Source organism: Globicephala melas, chromosome 7, assembly GCF_963455315.2.
Source record: "Globicephala melas chromosome 7, mGloMel1.2, whole genome shotgun sequence".
NCBI lineage: Eukaryota > Metazoa > Chordata > Mammalia > Artiodactyla > Delphinidae > Globicephala > Globicephala melas.
In genome coordinates this window covers 54,875,035-54,895,969 of record NC_083320.1, presented here as the reverse complement: position 1 = coordinate 54,895,969, position 20,935 = coordinate 54,875,035, and the positions used below count along the sequence as shown (strand labels likewise).

At 37.5% G+C, this 20,935-nt stretch overlaps 1 protein-coding gene across 1 annotated transcript in view; it reads right to left on the bottom strand.

Moving 5' to 3' along the window:
• The window catches only part of PDE11A (phosphodiesterase 11A), a 420,012-nt gene that overhangs the window by 368,796 nt on the left and 30,281 nt on the right, over positions 1–20,935 (bottom strand). The window lies entirely within an intron of this gene.

Sequence of the window (20,935 nt, the reverse complement as noted above, 5' to 3'; positions counted from 1 at the left end):
ATAAGAAGGACACAGCGTCATCAAGAATGTGGAATGGGGCTTCCCTGGTGGCGCAGTGGTTGAGAGTCCACCTGCCGATGCAGGGGACACGGGTTCGTGCCCCGGTCCGGGAAGATTCCACGTGCCACGGAGCGGCTGGGCCCGTGAGCCATGGCCGCTGAGCCTGCGCGTCCGGAGTCTGTGATCCGCAACGGGAGAGGCCACAACAGTGAGAGGCCCGCGTACCACAAAAAAAAAAAAAAAAAAAAAGAATGTGGAATGTTCTTGTCAAAGAGCTGAATCTGATCATTCAGGAAAAGAAAATTAAGAAAAATGCAGATTATTGCTCATTCCTTCAGAAGCCTGACCTGTACTTTTCAAAAATGTCAATATCATGAGAGATGAAATAAATTAAAAATAAAAATAAAGCCATGGGAGCTGTGCTGGTTTAAAGAAGACTGAAGAGACCTGAAACTTAAATGAAATGTGAGATCCTTCACTGAAAATTGTTATGCAATTTGGGAGGGAGACAATTAGAGAAAGTTGAACAAGGACTTTACATTAGATAATACCATTGTATCAATATAAATTTTCTTGGGTGTGATAGTGGTATTGTAATTATGTAGGAGAATGTTATTTTTAGGATATACATGCTAGAGTATGTTGAGGTGAAATGTCATACTACCTTCAACTTACTTTCAAATGGAAAGAAAAGGAAGGAAGGAAGGAAGGAAGGGAGGGAGGAAGGGAGGAAGGAAGGGAGGCAGAAAGAAAGGAAGGAAGGGAGGCAGAAAGAAAGGAAGAAAGAGAGGGACTTCCCTGGTGGTCCAGTAGTTAAGGCTCCGTGCTTCCATTGAAGGGGGCACGGTTTTGATCCCTGGTTGGGGAACTAAGATCCCACATGCTGAGTGGGCCAAAAAAAAAAAAAGAAAGAAGAAAGGAAAGGAAGGGAAGGGAACGGGAGAAAAAAGAAGGAAGAACGGAGAGTGAGAGAGGGAGAAAAGACTGGCTCCTAAAAGGGTAATAGGGATTAAAAACATTCCAAGGAAGAAGATAAACTGGATCCAGGCTCACTGCTTCAAGCCAGGGGCTGAAGTGAGGCTTTCCCAATGCTCTTGATATTTCCTTGTTAAAAGAGGCTTAAAAATCAAAAACAGAGGCTTCCCTGGTGGCGCAGTGGTTGAGAGTCCGCCTGCCGATGCAGGGGACATGGGTTTGTGCCCCTGTCCGGGAGGATCCCACATGCCGCGGAGCGGCTGGGCCCGTGAGCCAAGGCCACTGGGCCTGCACGTCCGGAGCCTGTGCTCCGCAATGGGAGAGGCCACAACAGTAAGAGGCCCGTGTACCGCAAAAAAAAAAAAAAAAATCAAAAACAAAGCACTGTTGTCAACCACCATAGAGAGCTATAAATTTTATCTGACTGAGGGCCTAGGAAGGCTGGCTGCAGACAAGGTGATAACTTCAAGACCAAATTGTGCTGGGCTTCTATGACCTCTGTGATATCCCCAATATCAAAAGACCTCTGTGATATCCCCAATATCAAAAGAACAGGAACCCTCTTTGTAATAAGGCCTGATTCTGGTCTGGGGCCTATGGAGGCCATTCTAAACCCTTAGTTAGGGGGAAGGGAGCCCTCAAGAGAGAGGGGAATCAAAACCCAGACAAAACCAAATCTCCTGCTCAAAATGAGCCTGCAACTAAACTTTCAGAAAAACACTAATTTGTATTACGTTTTTTTTCATTCACTGAGGAAACATTATGTGTCAGGCCGTGAGCTAGGAGATACAGCAGGAAACAGAAGCAGCATCATCCCTGCCTTCAATGAACTTGAAATTTAGTAGATGAGGCAGATGACATATAAATGTATAATCATATATTGTGCTAAGTGTTACTGAGGAAAAGACAAGGTATCAGGAGAGAGGCTCAAAAGAAGGAACCTATTTTTATGGGGATCAAGGAAGTTCTCTCTGAAGACAGGACAAGTAAGCTGTGACTTGAATCACGAGTAATAATTTGCCAGTCAAATAATGGTGGGAAAAACTTTCCAGGAACCTGGAACAATGCACACGTGAAGGTCCTGAAGCAAGAAAAAGCTTAGTAATTTCCAAAAACTCAAAGGTCAAAGGCAAGGGCACAGGAAGCCACAGGGAAAATGGAAGAGGAAGGCAGGGGCCAGATGGTACCAAGTCTTACAGGACCAGACAGGAGTTATATTATTCCTAAATGCAATGGAAAATCACTGAAGATCTTGAAGCAGAAGGATGGTATGATTCATTATGCAGCACCTGGCATTCTCTGAAATCATCATCTTAGTTTATTTGTTCTCCCACCACTGGTATATAAGATCTGAGAGTGCAAAGCTTTTATTTCTCATTTACTACTTCATACTGGCTTACTAGAGGTGTTCCACAACACTTTTCCTGAGTAATAGGTGGGTTTTTTTTAAAGACTGTGTTGTAATTATGCAAAATATTAGAAAGTTGAAAAGGCCCTAAGGCCCCACATTTCACTGTGATACTATTGTACATGTACAGAAGAGAGATGCACAAATGTTTACTGCAACATCAACTATGAAAAGAAAAAAACTGGAAATCATTTGAATATTGGTCAATAGAAAGATAAACAAATTATGATGTCTTGTTTTGATATACTATATAACAATTTAAAGGAATCAGCTAAAGCTACTTGTATTAACATGAACAAACATCAAAAACATGTTAAATGAAACAAGCTGCAAACTGATACCATCTATATAATACCACCAAAATTTAAAAACAATACTAAATATTATGTATGGATTCATACATGTAGCAACAGTATAATGCATGCATGGGAATAATAAAGTCTGAATTGATATAAGTGGTTACCGCCAGGGAGGAAGGGAGGAAATAGCATGAGGGAGAGGTAGAGGGAGGCTTCAATTCTAACAACACAATTTTCCTTCTTTAAAAAAAAAACTGTGAAGCAAATGTAGTACAGTGCTAAAATTCTATAAACTTTGATGGTCTTTTCTTATCTAAAGGTTTGAAATATTTTATAACAAAAAGTTTAAGACCAACTTTTAAAAGTTAAGAACTTTGTGGAAGATGATATAGGGTTGGAATAGGAGAAACCAGTAAGGAAATTTCAGTGGTCCAGGTTAGGCAAGAAGATGGTCTGGGTTAAAAGAAAAGCAATGGAGCTAAGGAAAAATAGATGGATATGTTGAGTCTACAGTACTTCCTAATGAATTGGTTGGTGATGGGGGTCTAGAGAAAGAAGAATGAATCTCAGGTTTTAATTTGAGAAACTATATAGATGGAAGTGCCATCTACTGGAGTGGGGAAGTTTGAGATGAAGGTGAAAGTCTACATATAAAGAAAGTATAAAGAAAGTCAAGAAGGTTGATAAATCAGTGAGGTATATCCTGCAACCTAAAATCAGTGGTTCTCCACCCTGGCTGCATGTGAGAATTACCTGAGAAGGTTTTCAAAATACCAGTGCCTGGGCTTCACCCCATCCCAAATTGAACCAATCAATACAAAGCATTGGTTTTTAATTGGTTTTAAATGCTCATAGCTGATTCTCACATGAGAACAATTGTCCAAAATGATAAAGGGCTTAGTCACTAGTAAGATCAATAAAGTTCATTGATAAGAAAAGCCTTAAAATGGGAAGGAACAAAGAGAGTGGCATGTATTCCGGTGGTTACATATCATTGGTGTGGACCATGTGAGACGACTTGAAAATCTACTCTGGAATAGGCAAGCCTTTCTACTCTTACCTTTGTGATAGTCTGTATCTCTGGAGAAGGGCGTCATCCACCAAAAGCCAACTCTGAGTAAATCAACCACCAAGACTGTGGGGTATTCATTGCCAAAATATCCAAAGCCACATGACAACAACAGATACAGGGGTGCTTCATCATGACCAGGGGGAACAAAAATATAGTAAACCCTCCTCACCATCTCTCCAACTCTCTACACTCACCTGATAAACTTGTAACTTGAGGAGAAAAAGATAATTATGTTGATATAAGTGGTAAGTGTTAATCTTCTAATTTAAAAGCTGGGAAGATAAATTTATTTCATTAAGTCATAATGGTTTTTTAAAAATAATGCATCATAAAACATACTTTGCCCATGTCTTCATTACACTATTTATGGGATTATTCTCACAAATTAACTCAAAACTTGATATAATCCATCTAATGAGAGGTCAGAAGAGCTGATACAATTGCATACTTTACAATTATATTAATCTCTAGATTAATTTTCCAATTTAAGAAAATGAAGAAAGCTGAGCCCAAAATCGAGGTATAAATTAATCATAGGAGATGAAGAACACTAAGGAAATAATTAGATAAAGGAACATATTACTCTGATGTTACAGAGAGAGGGAAAGTTTAAAAATGGAAGATAGCAAAAAATAGATTTTGCTAGCCAAGCAATGACCACAAATGAGTATAGTAGTAAAGGAAACATAGGGCATTGTGGAACACACAGTCTGAGGGAGGCGGGGGCGGCGTGGGGGAGTCTCCCAAGGAAAGTGAAATTTTTAAGCTGACAGCGAAAGGATTGGTTTCCCAGGAAGAGGGAATGGTATTCAAAATTCAGAGGCAATAGGAAGCTGGTGAATTTGAGGAACTGAAAAAAGTTGAAGATGGTTCTCAAGGGAAGAGTCAGAGATGGAACAAAAAAGACCAGGTGGAAGCTGAAGAAGGGGTGCTTAGCGACCAGGTTTTGAACTGTAAATTTACCATAGAGGAAGATGGAGTCACTAGAGGGTTTTAAGAAGGTAGGTGGGAGTAATATGGATGATTCTTCATTTTCGAAAGAGTTAGTATGGCTTACAGGTAAAGAATGAATGGGAAGCAAGAAGTCTAGGTGAGAGATAAACCATCTCTGGACTGGGATGGTGGCTACTGGTGGTAGGGGTGATGGGAAAGAACTGAGTTGAAAGATACTTAGGAGGCAGAATCAATAGGACTTGCTGATTAATTTGATGTAAGGTTGCTAATGCTAGAGAAGTAAAAAATAGCTGCATATAGCCAGTGCAGGTACCTGGGTGAGTGGTAGATTCCCTGAGTAAGGAACACAGGGAGGGGACAGCTTCTGAGGGGGTAATAGGAGTTCCCTTGTGGATGTTTTGAGGTTTAGTTAACTACGGGCCATCCACATGGTGGTATTGCCCCCAAAGTAGTTTGAGATATAGGTAGGTAGGTAGGTAGATAGATATATAGATAGGTGTTTTAATTTCAGGAAAAAGAAGGCAAGGAAGAGACTAATTAGATAAGAATGAGAGATTCTGCTCAATAACTTCACTTGAGGTCTTCACCACACTCACCAGCAAAGCTTCACAGAAGGCCAGGCACAGAGGTGACAGGAGCAATGAGAAGGTAGAAACATTGGGCCTACTTACTGTTGGAGATGGAAACTTGAGTAGGAAACTACCAAACGCCTCTAGGTCTATAATGAAATATCACATTGAGAATGGTGTCCAATTTTTATTCATCTCCCTTAGGACAAAAAAATAAGAAATGATCTACAACAGGAGAGATTTCTAATAAATTAAAGGGCTTCTTTAATAAGGTTGTTAAAATCTGGAAAGAGTTTCTTATGAATGTGGCAGACTCTTTTTTGCTTCGAGTATTTTTATGTCATAATATTTTTCATATCACAGATACTTTAAGTATAACTGTTCTTGAGAAGTGCAGGGATCTTCTCAGTGCTTTTGTGTAGACCTACTTTTTGCATGTGACACTCAGCTATGATTTTTAATATTTAAAAAGATAAAGTCATAAGGCCAAAAGCAATTTTGAATTTTTAGCAATGGAACTGACCTGTGCCCGCTACAGAGAGAACAGTAAGTGCATGTACTTCTGACCCAGGACCTTGCAATTGCAGCCTCCTCTGCACATTCCTGAGTTGAATATGATGCCACAGAACACACCCAGAAAGTGGATCCCACCTGCAAAGTCCACTAAGGCTGTAGAAAGAACCAACTTCTGAAGTCTGAGCTTGCAGGTCCTTGAAAAAAGAGCTATGTTCACTGTACTCGAGAATCCCAGCCAGCCTCAGGGAGACATATTTTTGAGGCACATAAGAAGCCTCAAAGCAAAAGGGAAACTATCCACTCTTCTTTTCACTTTCTCAGAGAAGCCACTCAAGGCTCCCTAAGGCAGGAGCCAGAGCTAAGAATCTTATTCAGACTCATAGCAAGGATGGGTCACATAAGATCTCTTTTACCCTCTCTGTGTTTAAGGTTTCTCTCCCCAACACTTTACAGTAAAATTATCCAGTGCTCATGATTAAGCCAAGAACTAGTCTTGACCACCATTTAACCTATAAGGGTGATTGTTTTAACCACAATTTCAACTTTACCTTGGGTCCTTCAGAGCCAAGATGATCAAACTCTTCAAGTCTGAGAACATCCACATGATGAGAATTATGTTTTTAGAACATATGGATGAGAAAACATGTAAATGCAAAAAGCTCCTCTTAACTCCATGAAATGTTTAATGAATTTGTATCTGAGTTACTGTGTCCATAAATTATAGAGGAAAAGTAATACAACATGTGTGTATATATGGTAATTCTTCAGTCTACAAACACTGTTAGGTATTCATAAGAATAGAGCAGTGGTTGGCAACTGTTCCTAACATTGGAATCACTTGAGGAGCTTTAGGTAACTACTGATGCCCTAGCCCCATTCTGACCGATTAAATCATAATCGGTGGGAGGAGGGGTTGTGCAGGGGATCTGACTTCTAACTGTTGGTCCGGGTTAAGAACCACTGAATCAAAGGTCCCTTAATAAATCCAAGGCCTCCAGAGTTCTGAGGGGTCTTGTAAACCACTGCTTTAGAGCTTTCAGAATAAGATTGTTCGTTAGCTTTTGTTTTGTTTCAGTTTGTTATGTTTTCCATCCACTCTCCTCATAGGCTTAATACACTGGGCCTGCATACCTTACACAGAACCCTCCTATCCTCCCCACAACAAAGAAAGGTTTGGAGACCAAGTTCAGTCCCGCATTTCATCTACATCTTCTTTCAAATGCCTTATGGAGCTGCAATGTAGAGAAGCTAATGGAAATATAAAATATAAAATGAATATGCCATTGAAACTCAAACCAAAGGATTGCCCACTATCTGAAGCTTAAAAGAAAATTGCTTTTATTGGTACATCAATTAGTAACACTCATTTAATTCCAATTCATAAAAGCATCTCCTTACATTTATGACTGATCATAAACACTTATTTTCCAAAAACTGCTTGGAAAGCTAAGCTCTCAAAATTTTTGATTAGTCTTTAATCATTTGAAATGTACTATTCTGCTTTTCTCCATACAAGGAAGCATAACTAATTGTTCTGAACTGATGGAAGGCTTGAGAATATACTGCACAAAAACAAAGACACAGCATATGGTAAGTAGATAGCTAACGCTTTGGGCATCCTAATTTGATACTTGTTGAGAAAAAGTGCAGTTATCATGGTTGTTCCTAATATGTATTCATAGAATGTCATTGCTCAACAGCAAACAAAAATCTTGTCTCTGAATTCTTCCACAAAGAAACGTGTATAGCTTTAAATAGTATAAAATATTACCAAAAAGTATGTATGTTTTTGAAACGTCACTCTTTTATGGACCTGAAGTGGTGTGGTAGGTGGTGGAGCAGTTTATAAATATGTACAGGTCACCTCTATTTGGTTAATGCTTAATGGGCACACTTTCAATTAAGTCTTCCAAGCTGAATTAGTGGTTAACAGACACCATAAAAGAATTTAATATGAGGTTTAGAAAGAGCCATTGTTATTACCAAGTCACTGTACTTTAGGTGCGTTTCTAAAGTAAACTTGGTTTGCTGATCTTATTTCTTTGTTCTGCCTTTCTTAGTTGGCACTTTTCTTTGGTCCTGTCTTATTGTTGTCATCATGACTATTATTATTTATCTTTCTTATGAGAAATACAAATATATCTCAAGGCATAAGACACAAGAAAATAGAAGAACTACAGCACAGGTGAAACCAAAGTTGGTGAGGTGGTATGAAAGAAAATGGTGAAATCTTAAACTTCTTTAATACATAGCACAGATATCTACTAAGGATATACTGTAAGTGTGCAAATAAATTGTATGTAGAGTTAAAATTCAACTCCATTTCTATAAGATTTATTGTGTATAATTAAAATGTCTGAGCCAAAGACCACTATCTGAAGAGATAGACATAGGAAGAGTCAGCTGGCCAGAAGCACCTTTCTTCCTGTCACAGTGGAGCCATCTAAGAACTCTGGTGAATCAGGGAGGTGAGGCTACAGGTGGAACCAAGAAGGCCATGAAGTCTATAAATATGGACAAGGGATTGTCAACATGGAGCTGTGATTCAAAGCCAAACAGTCAGGAACCAGGGAATATAGGGAAAGCCAAGGTCAAAAGAGTGATGCATGAAAAGCCAGATCTGAATCAGGGGTACAGATTAGATTAACAGAGACACACCAGAGATTTGGTCTCATTTATTTGTTAAAACCTAACAAGGATCATAGAAAAAGAGATCAGATTTGTGGTTACCAGAGGCAGGGCATCGGGGCAGGGGGAATTGGATGAAGGTAGTCAAAAGGCACAAACTTCCAGTTATCAGACAAATAAGCACTAGGGATATCATGTACAACATCATATAATGAAAACTGTGTGTGTCATATTTCAAAGTTGAGAGGAAATCTTAAGACTTCTCATCACAAGGGAAAATTTGTTTTCTACTTCTTTAGTTTTGTATCTATACAAGATGATGGATGTTCACTAAACTTACTGTGGTAATCATTTTATGATGTATTTCAGTCAAATCACTATGCTGTACACCTTAAACTTATACAGTGCTGTATGTCAATTAAATCTGGATAAAACTGAAAGGAAAATTAAATAAAAGCTCTGGATTTAAAAAAAAACCCAACAAGGACCACCTCCAACAGAAAGCCTATTTTACTCTTCCCACTGTGACCAATTGAGACAACCAGAAAAGTTGGCCCCCAAATGTAACTAATTGGTAAACAGCTGTATCAATAAGATTGTGACTTTCCCACATTTATGGCAAATACACTAATTTCTAGTATCAAAGTGTATAAGTTATATTTTAATACATATTTTATTAAGGTTTTACGATTAATATGTGGAAGTTACTGTTTTTGTTTGACAAAAGTTTAATGTTAAAAAGTAATCTTAGATTTCTCCTCGGACAATTGGTGAAAAAAGTGGCCTACACCATTCAGTCACATTGTTGTTGCTGAAATAGAAGCCCAGAGAGAGCCGTGTGGCTGAGAGGGTCTTGGTGCTCTGGCGGGGTGTCAGATCTGTGCCTCTGAGGTAGGAGAGCCAAGTTCAGGACATTGGGCCACCAAAGATCTCCAGGCTCCATGTAATGTCAAATGGCGAAAGCTCTCCCAGAGATAACCATCTCAATGCTAAGACTCAGCTCCACTCAATGACCAGCAAAATACAATGCTGGACACCCTATGCCAAACAATTAGCAAGACAGGAACAGAGAGGCTGCTTAAAATCATAATAAGGTAACAGACGCCCCAAAACACACTACCAGAAACAATCCTGCCCACCAGAAACACAAGATCAAGCCTCATCCACCAGAACACAGGCACCAGTCCCCTCCACCAGGAAGCCTACACAACCCACTAAAAACACCGTAGCCACTGCAGGCAGACACCAAAAACGACAGGAACTATGAACCTGCAGTCTGCGAAAAGGAGACTCCAAACACAGTAAGTTAAGCAAAATGAGAAGACAGAGAAACACACAGCAGATGAAGGAGCAAGGTAAAAACCCACCAGACCAAACAAATGAGGAGGAAATGGGAAGTCTACCTGAAAAAGAATTCAGAGTAATGACAGTATCCAAAACCTTGAAACTAGAATGGAGAAAATACAAGGAACGTTTAACCCAGACGTAGAAGAACTAAAGAGCAAACAGTGATGAACAACACAATAAATGAAATTAAAATTCTCTAGAAGGAATCAAGAGCAGAAAAACTGAGGCGGAAGAACAGATAAGTGACCTGGAAGATGAAAGAGTGGAAATAACTACCACAGAGTAGAATAAAGAAAAAAGAATGAAAAGAACTGAGGACAGTCTCAGAGACCTCTGGGACAACATTAAATGCACCAACATTCGAATTATAGGGATCCCAGAAATGAAGAGAAAATGAAAGGGACTGAGAAAACATCTGAAGAGATTATAGTTGAAAACTTCCCTAATATGCGAAAGGAAAGAGTCAACCAAGACATGGAGGCACAAAGAGTTCCATACAGGATAAATCCAAGGAGAAACATGCCAAGACACATATTAATCAAACTATCAAAAGTTAAATACAAAGACAAAATATTAAAAGCAACAAGGGAGGGTTTCCCTGGTGGCGCAGTGGTTGAGAGTCCGCCTGCCGATGCAGGGGAAACGGGTTCGTGCCCCGGTCCAGGAAGATCCCACATGCCATGGAGAGGCTAGGCCTGTGAACCATGGCCGCCGAGCCTGCGCGTCCAGAGCCTGTGCTCTGCAATGGGAGAGACTACAACAGTGTGAGGCCTGCGTACAGCAAAAAAAAAAAAAAAAAAAAAAAAAAGGCAACAAGGGAAATCCAACAAATAACATACAAGGGAATCCCCATAAAGTTAACAGCTGCTTTTTCAGCAGAAACTCTGCAAGCCAGAAGGGAGTGGCAGAACATATTGAAAGTGATGAAAGGGAAAAACTTACAACCAATATTGTTCTACCCAGCAAGGATCTCATTCAGATTCGACAGAGAAATGAAAACCTTTACAGAGAAGCAAAAGCTAAGAGAATTCAGCACCACCAAACCAGGTTTACAACAAATGCTAAAGGAACTTCTCTAGGCAGGAAACTCAAGAGAAGGAAAAGACCTACAATAACAAACCCAAAACAATTAAGAAAATAGTAATAGGAACATACATATTGATAATAACATTAAATGTAAATGGATTAAATGCTCCAACCAAAAGACACAGACTGGCTGAATGGATACAAAAACAAGACCCATATATATGCTGTTTACAAGAGACCCACTTCAGACCTAGGGACACATACAGACTGAGAGTAAGGGGATGGAAAAAGATATTACATGCAAATGGAAATCAAAAGAAAGCTGGAGTAGCAATTCTCATATCAGACAATAGAGACTTTAAAATAAAGATTATTAAAAGAGACAAAGAAGGACACTACATAATGATAAACGGATCAATCCAAAAAGAGGGTATAACAATTGTAAATATTCATGCACCCAACATAGGAGCACCTCAATACGTAAGGCAAATACTAACAGCCATAAAAGGGGAAACTGACAGTAACACAATCAGAGTAGGGGACTTCAACAGCCCACTTTCACAAATGGACAGTCATGCAAAATGAAAATAAATAAGGAAACACAAGCTTTAAATGACACACTAAAAAAGATGGCCTTAATTGATATGTATAGGACATTCCATCCAAAAACAACAGAATACATTTTCTTCTCAGGTGCTCATGGAACATTCTCCAGGATAGATCATATGTTGGGTCACAAATCAAGCCTTGGTAAATTTAAGAAAATTGAAATCATATCAAGTACTTTTTCTGGCCACAACGCTATGAGACTAGATATCAATTACAGGAAAAACACTAAAAAATACAAACACATGGAGCCTAAACAATATGTTACTAAATAACCAAGAGATCACTGAAGAAATCTAAGAGTAAATTAAAAAATACCTAGAAACAAATGACAATGAAAACAAGATGACCCAAAACTTATGGGATGCAGCAAAAGCAGTTCTAAGAGGGAAGTTTATAGCAATATAATCCTACCTTAAGAAACAAGAAAAATCTCAAACAAACAAACCTTACACCTAAAGCAATTAGAGAAAGGAGAACAAAAATACCCAAAGTTAGCAGAAGGAAAAAAATCATAAACATCAGATCAGAGATAAATGAAAAAGAAATGAAGGAAACAATAGCAAAGATCAATAAAAGTAAAAGCTGGTTCTTTGCAAAGAGAAACAAAATTGAAAAACCATTAACCAGACTCATCAAGGAAAAAAGGGAGAAGACTCAAATCAATAGAATTAGAAATGAAAAAGGAGAAGTAACAACTGACACTGCAGAAACACAAAAGATCATGAGAGATTACTACAAGCAACTATATGCCAATAAAACAGACAACCTGGAAGAAATGGACAAATTCTTAGAAAAGCACAACCTTCTGAGACTGAACCAGGAAGAAACAGAAAATATAAACAGACCAATCAGAAAATACAAATAGACCAAACAAGACCAGATGGCTTCACGGGCGAATTCTATCAAACATTTAGAGAAGAGCTAACACCTATCCTGCTCAAACTCTTCCAAAATATAGCAGAGGGAGTAACACCCCAAACTCATTCTACGAGGTGACCATCACCCTGATACCAAAACCAGACAAAGATGTCACAAAGAAAGAAAACTACAGGCCAATATCACTGATGAACATAGATGCAAAAATGCTCAACAAAATACTAGCAAACAGAATCCAACAGCACATTAAAAGGATCATACACCATGACCAAGTGGGGTTTATCTCAGGAATGCAAAAATTCTTCAATATATGCAAATCTACCACTGTGATACACCATATTAACAAATTGAAGGAGAAAAACCATATGATCATCTCAATAAATGCAGAAAAAGCTTTTGACAAAATCCAACACCCATTTATGATAAAAACCCTCCAGAAAGTAGGCATAGAGGGAACTTACCCCAACATAATAAAGGCCATATATGACAAACCCACAGCCAACATCGTTCTCAATCGTGAAAAACTGAAACCAATTCCTCTAAGACAAGGAACAAGACAGGTTGTCCACTCTCACCACTATTATGCAACATAGTTTTGGAAGTTTTAGCTACAGCAATCAAAGAAGAAAAAGAAATAAAAGGAATCCAAATTGGAAAAGAAGAAGTAATAAAATATTCATTGTTTACAGATGACATGATACTATACATAGAGAATCCTAAAGATGCTACCAGAAAACTACTAGAGCTGGTCAATGAATTTGGTAAAGTAGCAGGATACAAAGTTAATGCACGGAAGTCTCTTGCATTCCTATACCCTAATGATGAAAAATCTGAAAGAGAAATTAAGGAAACACTCCCATTCACCACTGCAACAAAAAGAATAAAATACCTAGGAATAAACCTACCTAGGGAGACAAAAGACCTGCATGCAGAAAACTATAAGACACTGATGAAAGAAATTAAAGATGATCCAAACAGATGGAGAGATATACTATGTTCTTGGATTGTAAGACTCAACATTGTGAAAATGACTCTACTACCCAAAGTAATCTACAGATTCAATGCAATACCTATCAAACTACCAATGGCATTTTTCACAGAAGTAGAACAAAAAATTTCACAGTTTGTATCGAAACCCAAAAGACCCCTAAGAGCCAAAGCAATCTTGAGAAGAAGTAACAGAGGTGGAGAAACCAGGCTCCCTGACTTCAAACTATACTATAAAGCTCCAGTAACCAAGACAGTATGGTACTGGCACAAAAACAGAAATATAGATCAATGGAACCAGAGAGAAAGCCCAGAGCTAAACCCATGCACATATGGTCACCTTATATTTGATAAAGGAGGCAAGAGTATACATTGGAGAAAAGACAGCTTCTTCAATAAGTGGTGCTGGCAAAACTGGACAGCTCCATGTAAAAGAATGAAATTAGAACGCCCCCTAACACCATACACAAAAATAAACTCAAAATGGATTAAAGACCTAAATGTAAGGCCAGACACTGTAAAATTCTTAGAGGAAAAAATAGGCAGAACACTCGATGAGTAAAATCACAGCAAGATCCTTTTTGACCCACCTCGTAGAGAAATGGAAATAAAAACAAACAAATGGGACCTAATGAAAATTAAAAGCTTTTGCACAGCAAAGGAAACCATAAACAAGACCAAAAGACAACCCTCAGAATGGGAGAAAATATTTGCAAATGAAGCAACTGACAAAGGATTAATCTCCAAAATTTACAAGCAGCTCATGCAGCTCAAGATCAAAAAAACAAACAACCCAATCCAAAAATGGGCAGAAGACATAAACAGACATTTCTCCAAAGAAGATATACAGATTGCCAACAAACACATGAATGGATGCTCAACATCACTAATCACTAGAGAAATGCAAATCAAAACTACAATGAGGTATCACCTCACACCAGTCAGAATGGCCATCATCAAAAAATCTACAAACAATAAATGCTGGAGAGGGTGTGGAGAGAAGGGAACCCTCTTGCACTGCTGGTGGGAACGTAAATTGATACAGCCACTATACAGAACAGTATGGAGGGTCCTTAAAATACTAAAAATAGAACTACCACAGGACCCAGCAATCCCACTACTGGGCATACACCCTGAGAAAACCGTAATTCAAAAACAGTCCTGTACCACAATGTTCATTGCAGCTGTATTTACAATAGCCAGGACATGGAAGTAACCTAAGTGTCCATCGACAGATGAATGGATAAAGATGTGGCACATATATACAATGGAATATTACTCAGCCATAAAAAGAAACGAAATTGAGTTATTTGTAGTGAGGTGGATGGACCTAGAGTCTGTCATACAGAGTGAAGTAAGTCAGAAAGAGAAAAACAAATACCGTATGCTAACACATATATATGGAATCTAAAAAAAAAAAAAATTGTTCTGAAGAATGTAGGGGCAGGACAGGAATAAAGATGCAGACGTAGAGAATGGACTTGAGGACATGGGGATGGGGAAGGGTAAGCTGGGACAAAGTGAGAGAGTGGCATGGACTTTATATATAGTACCAAATGTAAAACAGATAGCTAGTGGGAAGCAGCCACATAGCACAGGGAGATCAGCTCGGTGCTTTGTGTCCACCTAGAGGGGTGGGATAGGGAGGGTGAGAGGGAGACACAAGAGGGAGGAGATATGGGGATGTGTGTATATGTATAGCTGATTCACTTGGTTATAAAGCAGAAACTGACACACCATTGTTAAGCAATTATACTCCAATAAAGAAGTTTTAAAAAAAAGTAGGGCTTCCCTGGTGGCGCAGTGGTTGAGAGTCCGCCTGCCGATGCAGGGGACATGGGTTTGTGCCCCGGTGCGGGAAGATCCCACATGCCACAGAGCAGCTAGGCACGTGAGCCATGGCCACTGATCCTGCGCGTCCGGAGCCTGTGCTCCGCAACGGGAAAGGCCACAACCGTGAGAGGCCCACATACCACAAAAAAAAAAAAAAAAAAGTAATTTTAAAGTTTGCTTTAAAAGTTCTAAAAATTCTAAAACCTTTTAAAACCTATTTTCAAAGGTTTTTAAAAACATTTTGAATCATTCTTTCTTGTGAGAATATGAAGATAAAAGTACATGATTACCTAATATTAAAATATATCTTAGGGACATCCGTGGTGGCGCAGTGGTTAGGAGTCCACCTGCCAATGCAGGGGACACGGGTTCGAGACCTGGTCCAGGAGGATCCCACATGCCGCGGGGCAACTGGGCCCATTCACCACAACTACTGAGCCTGCGCTCTGTTGCCCGTGGGCCACAACTACTGAGCCCACATGCCACAACTACTGAAGCCCACGCACCTAGAGCCCATGCTCCAGAACAAGAGAAGCCACCGCAATGAGAAGCCCGTGCAACGCAACGAAGAGTAGCCCCCACTTGCCACAACTAGAGAAAGCTCGTGTGCAGCAATGGAGACCCAACACAGCCAAAAACAAATAAATTTATTTAAAAAAAATATATATATATATATATCTTAAAGCTACAATAACTAAAACAATGTGATACTTGTTCAAAAAATAGAAAAATTGATGAAAGTATAATGCCAAATATATACGTGCATATATACATATGTATATATGTGTGTGAATAAATGTATTTAATCATAAGAGGATCATTTCAAATCAGTCAGAAAATAATAAATTATTCAATTAGTTACATATTTGGGAAAAGTAAGATTCTTTCCTCACATTATACATCAAAATTAATTTCAAGCAGAATTTGAAGATAAATATACTCATCTCTTGATGAATTACAAAAGTGGAACAGATCACTCAAACCCTGCCAAGACACATTTCTTATTTTAACATGAAATACTACGAGAAAAATGTCTGAATATTAATTATAATAGTCAATAATATGAGAATGCATATATCCCAAATATTATCAAGTAAATCCTAAATTTGCACTCAGAAAAGTCAATGGCCTTATGTTCAAATGTTGGCCTTCTTTTCCACCAAATCTTTAACCAAAGCAGCCAATAAAAGTAAGATTAATTCCATTTCTTTCATTTGTTCATTTCAGCTAAGAGTCTTATCAGAAGTACAAATGGTTGAAAGTTTTCAGTAGAAGAATGAATAATGACATGATAAACTATAAACTAAATCATCATTTACTTTACTTGGAAATTATATTAAAACATTTTTATAATTTAAAAAGTTAAATGTCAAAAATAAAATAATAAAAGAATGGAAGGAATATAACTGGAAATTTGTCTGATCTCACTAGAGGGAAGTCTTTCAACACATAATACCAAAAGGAGGAAACATAAACACTAATATATTTGACTAATAAAAATTTTAAATTTCAGTACCTAAAAAATAATACAAAGAATTAAAAGTAAAATAAAATTGGAAAAATATTTTTAAACACATCTGGCTGACAAAGTGTTAAATCCTAAACATACAGAATTCTTACTAATTAATGAGGGAAAATGAGCACTGGGTAAGAATCAGAAATTAACAAAATAAAAAATTGATGGGAAAGAATTGTCTCATATTTCACATAAATATTTGAAAACTGTCAAATTACCACAACAGTTATAGTTTTTCTATAAAATTGGCAAAGATTTAAAATTTGAGGTGTCAAGATACCTAGATTTATTGAAAGTTTTTGTGAAAAGTTTTTGTATAAAAGTCTACTTTTATACATTGCTGGAGAGAATACAAGTTAGTACAATATATATATGGAAGACAATGTGGCAGTAAATAACAAAAACCTTTAAAATATTCATACTTTTCAATACAACAATTTTATTTCTAGGAATTCATAAGAAAAAATTGAAAAATACCTAAATATTCAACAGGAAATTGATTATGTTATGGTATATTCACAATATCACTAAAAAAGTTTATAGGTTACTATTATACATGTTATAAATAATTTTATTCTGACATGAGAAAGTGACACAAGGAAAAGAAATTTAAAAAACAGTATTAATTAGCATAGTTACATCAAAGTGATGAGATTACCATTCAGGACAGCACTACAGCTTCAGAAGTGCCCTCCAAAAAGACAGAAGTCTTTATACTATTGAACTGCCAGTAAAATAGATAGGCAAGATATACCAAATGACAACTGTCAAGAGGGCAGTGAGTCAATCTTCATAAGTAATATAAATATGTGAAAAACAGACAGCATAGCACTCTATACTTTTAGCAGGATATAGCAGCCATCTAAATGTCCCTAGTTTTTAAAGCCATTATCATCCTGACTACAAAACTCTTTACCATAAAAATTAAGTCCAACTGAATTGCTACATGGAATGCTAAAGGAATTTGATATTTTCTGAAAATCACAGAGAGCTAAGAACAAAAAGACTGTCAAGATGCTATAGTTGGGCAATGTTCTGATATGTGAAATGGATGGATCTTTCAACTCTCTCAGCCTCTGATCCTTTCCACATTTAACTGGTAAATATCACAGCAACTTAATTTGGCATAGCGTATACAGTATCATGGTGGAAAACATCTGATTTTCCAAAAGGATGAATACTGGAAACCAAAAACTAGTAGCCTCATATTGGTTTATAAAACAAAATTCTCAACAAACTATTAAACCAATAGATGTAAGTTTGGAAGAAAATGATAAAAACAAATCTTCCAATCACAAGATTGCATTCAGCCACTGAAAACCCAGGTTAGAAAAAGCCACATCATCCACTGCAAAGAGGACTTGGAAGCAGCACGTCACTACTTCCCACTGATCTTCCAGGTGAATCCCTGGGGCTAGCTGGTTCCACGCACATTCCTTTCCCCACTGACAGCCACTGTGTCCCTGAAGCCTTTCTTTCCTGTTCCTAGGCCAGGCTCTATTCCCCTGGTGCTCACCCTAGCTTGGCTGCAAATAAGCAGCTGTGCTGAGAGTACTCAGACTCCCTCCAGAAGGTATACGGCCATGTGCTCCACAAAATAATGGGGGCATGTATCTCCAGCCCTCAGATTTGAGAGTAAGAGTGATGAATCAAACTGAAGGTATCAATACATGGTTTGTTTCCACCAGAGGATTGTTTTCATCAACAGGAATTATTCATAAATAGTCCAGAGAGACACAGGAGTGGACTCAGCACCCAGGGTGCCTTTTCCTGGATGAAGCACCAAGATACTTTCTAAGAAATGCTTGTAAGTAGGAGCCTTCTAGACATACACACTGGAGAACTGAGTCAGCCTGATTTTTGGCAGCTTTGTCTAAGTTATTCCATCTTGGATAGAGTTGGTTAGTGCCTCCTAGAACTGGTCTCCTGCCTGCTGCCTTGTTCCAGGTATTTCCTAGGCCAGCTGGCAGAACTCTGCACTGGCTGTTTTATGAACTAGATCAAGCCCTTAGCAGAGCCAGTCAATTATACCGTTCATCATATTTTGCAGGTCTGGGTTCTGCTGGGTTAGAAAGATTGGACATATCAGCTAGCATTTACTCTCATAGAAGCAACAGGGTCAGGAACCATTTTATAAATCTTAATTTACTTCTGAGATGCTTCAATTGAATGAGCAATCAATTTAACCAACTACAATTCTTCCCTGGTTTAGGGTCTGCATAGGATGGAACAACAAAAGCAGAAACCACAGCAAATCCTGGGCTGCTCAAATCTAAAAGCCCTCCACATGTTCTCTTAGACAGAGTAATAATACATTTCCAATATCTATGGAAACTCCAACTTTAAAACTTACTAGTGAGTCCCTCTACCTTTTAAGTCCCTCTGCCTTACATAAAAAGAAAGATTATCAATGGGCATCATTGCGTATTATCTCCCCCACAATAACCCACCCACCAACATGCTCATATACAAGTACATCTGATACATCTGGCTACACCCAACTACACCCAACTACACCCAACAAGAAGACACTTCATACAACTGGTCAAGTTGACATTGAATATTTATGAAAATTGACTAAAAGCTAGGTCATAAAGCTAGCCAATTTGAAATCATTATATGAAATAACTGGTGTCACACAGAACATATCATTTCACCCTAATGTACTTTAGTTATTAAAAAATATGTAACTAAAGGAAAAAATACTTGAAAATTTAAAATACATTTCTAAACAAACTATCAACCAAAAAAAATAAATGGAAATTATAAACTATTTAGAAAATATTTAGAAAAATACCAGGATTATATAAATATTATGTACCAAGATGGTAGGACACGGTTAAAGAGGTTCTTAAAGTTTAGTCTTAAATGCTTACATTAAAAAGAAAAGCTCAACTTAATGAAGTGATCATACAACCATAAGGAATTAGAAAAAAGAACAGCAAAATAAACTCAAGATGAGAGAAAATAATAAAAATAATAGTAGAAGTTAATGAAAAAGAAAATAATCATATAATGAAGAGGATCAACAGAGGTCAGAAAAGTAATAAAATATACAAATCTCTGGAGAAAATAATCAAGGGGAAAAAAGAGGCATTTTAAAAAATTTTAATCAGGAATGAAAAGGGGCAAAGCTATAATTGCTACAGAGATTAAACAGATAAGATGTTATGAATGAGTTTGTGTCTATAAACATGAAAACTTAGATGAAATAAACAGATATATACAGCTTAACAGAGTCCTATAAGCTTTAAAGAAATTGAATCAGTAGTTCAAAATAGTCCCATTACACACACACACACATACACACACACACACACTGGATCCAGACAGATTTCTAGGAAATTCTACTAAATGTTTGAGCATTGGGAAATTCTAATCTTATACAAACTATTTCACACAATGGGAAAAAAAATCATTTGTGATATAACTTTGCCTTCAAAACCTGATGAGGATATTATAAGCAAAGAAAAATATAGGCCAGTCTCACTAATGAATGAATACAGATTCAAAACCTCTAAAAAATAAACATTTTTATAAAACAAATCAGACAGTGGATAAAAAGATAATTTGTTATGACCAAGTTGGTGTTTCCTAAGAAACCTAGATTGGTTTATCATGAGAAGATCAATTAAAGTAACTCACCATGTTAACATGTTAAGGTGAAAAAATATTGTATCTTAACAGAAGTAGGAAAAACTGGATAAAATTTTACATCCATCTGTGATGTAAAAAACTAAAAGCAACAACCTCCTTAGCAAACTGGGAATAGAAGGCACTTAGCCCAATAAAGGGCATTCCAAAAAACCCACAGAAACATCATATCTAACAATGAAACTCTGAGAGCATCTTCTGTAAGATCAGGTTCAATATAAGGATGCCTGTCTTCATCAATCTTATTCTACATTGTTCTGGAGTACCTTGCATAGTAAATCAAGAAAAAGAAATAAAAGCTGAAGGACTAGAAAAAAAAGAAACAAAAACCTTCATTATTTTACAGATATGATCACTTACATAGAAAGTCTCAAAAAACAAAGCTTAACACATAAGGGTTATTTAATAAATGTTTGTTGAGAAAAATAAGCAATAAAATAGTTGTGAGGATTAAGTGAGATCACCTATGTTGACTATTTGGCACATAGTAGGAACTTAGTTACTACTAATTTCCTTTCCCTTAAAGTTTACTTTTAGGTATCTATGTCACGAGGGAAAAGGATTTTTAAAAAGTAAAAATTTCAACCCGATGTTCATAGCGGCATTATTTACAATTGCCAAGATATGGAAGCAATCTAAGTATCCATCAACAGATGAATGGATAAA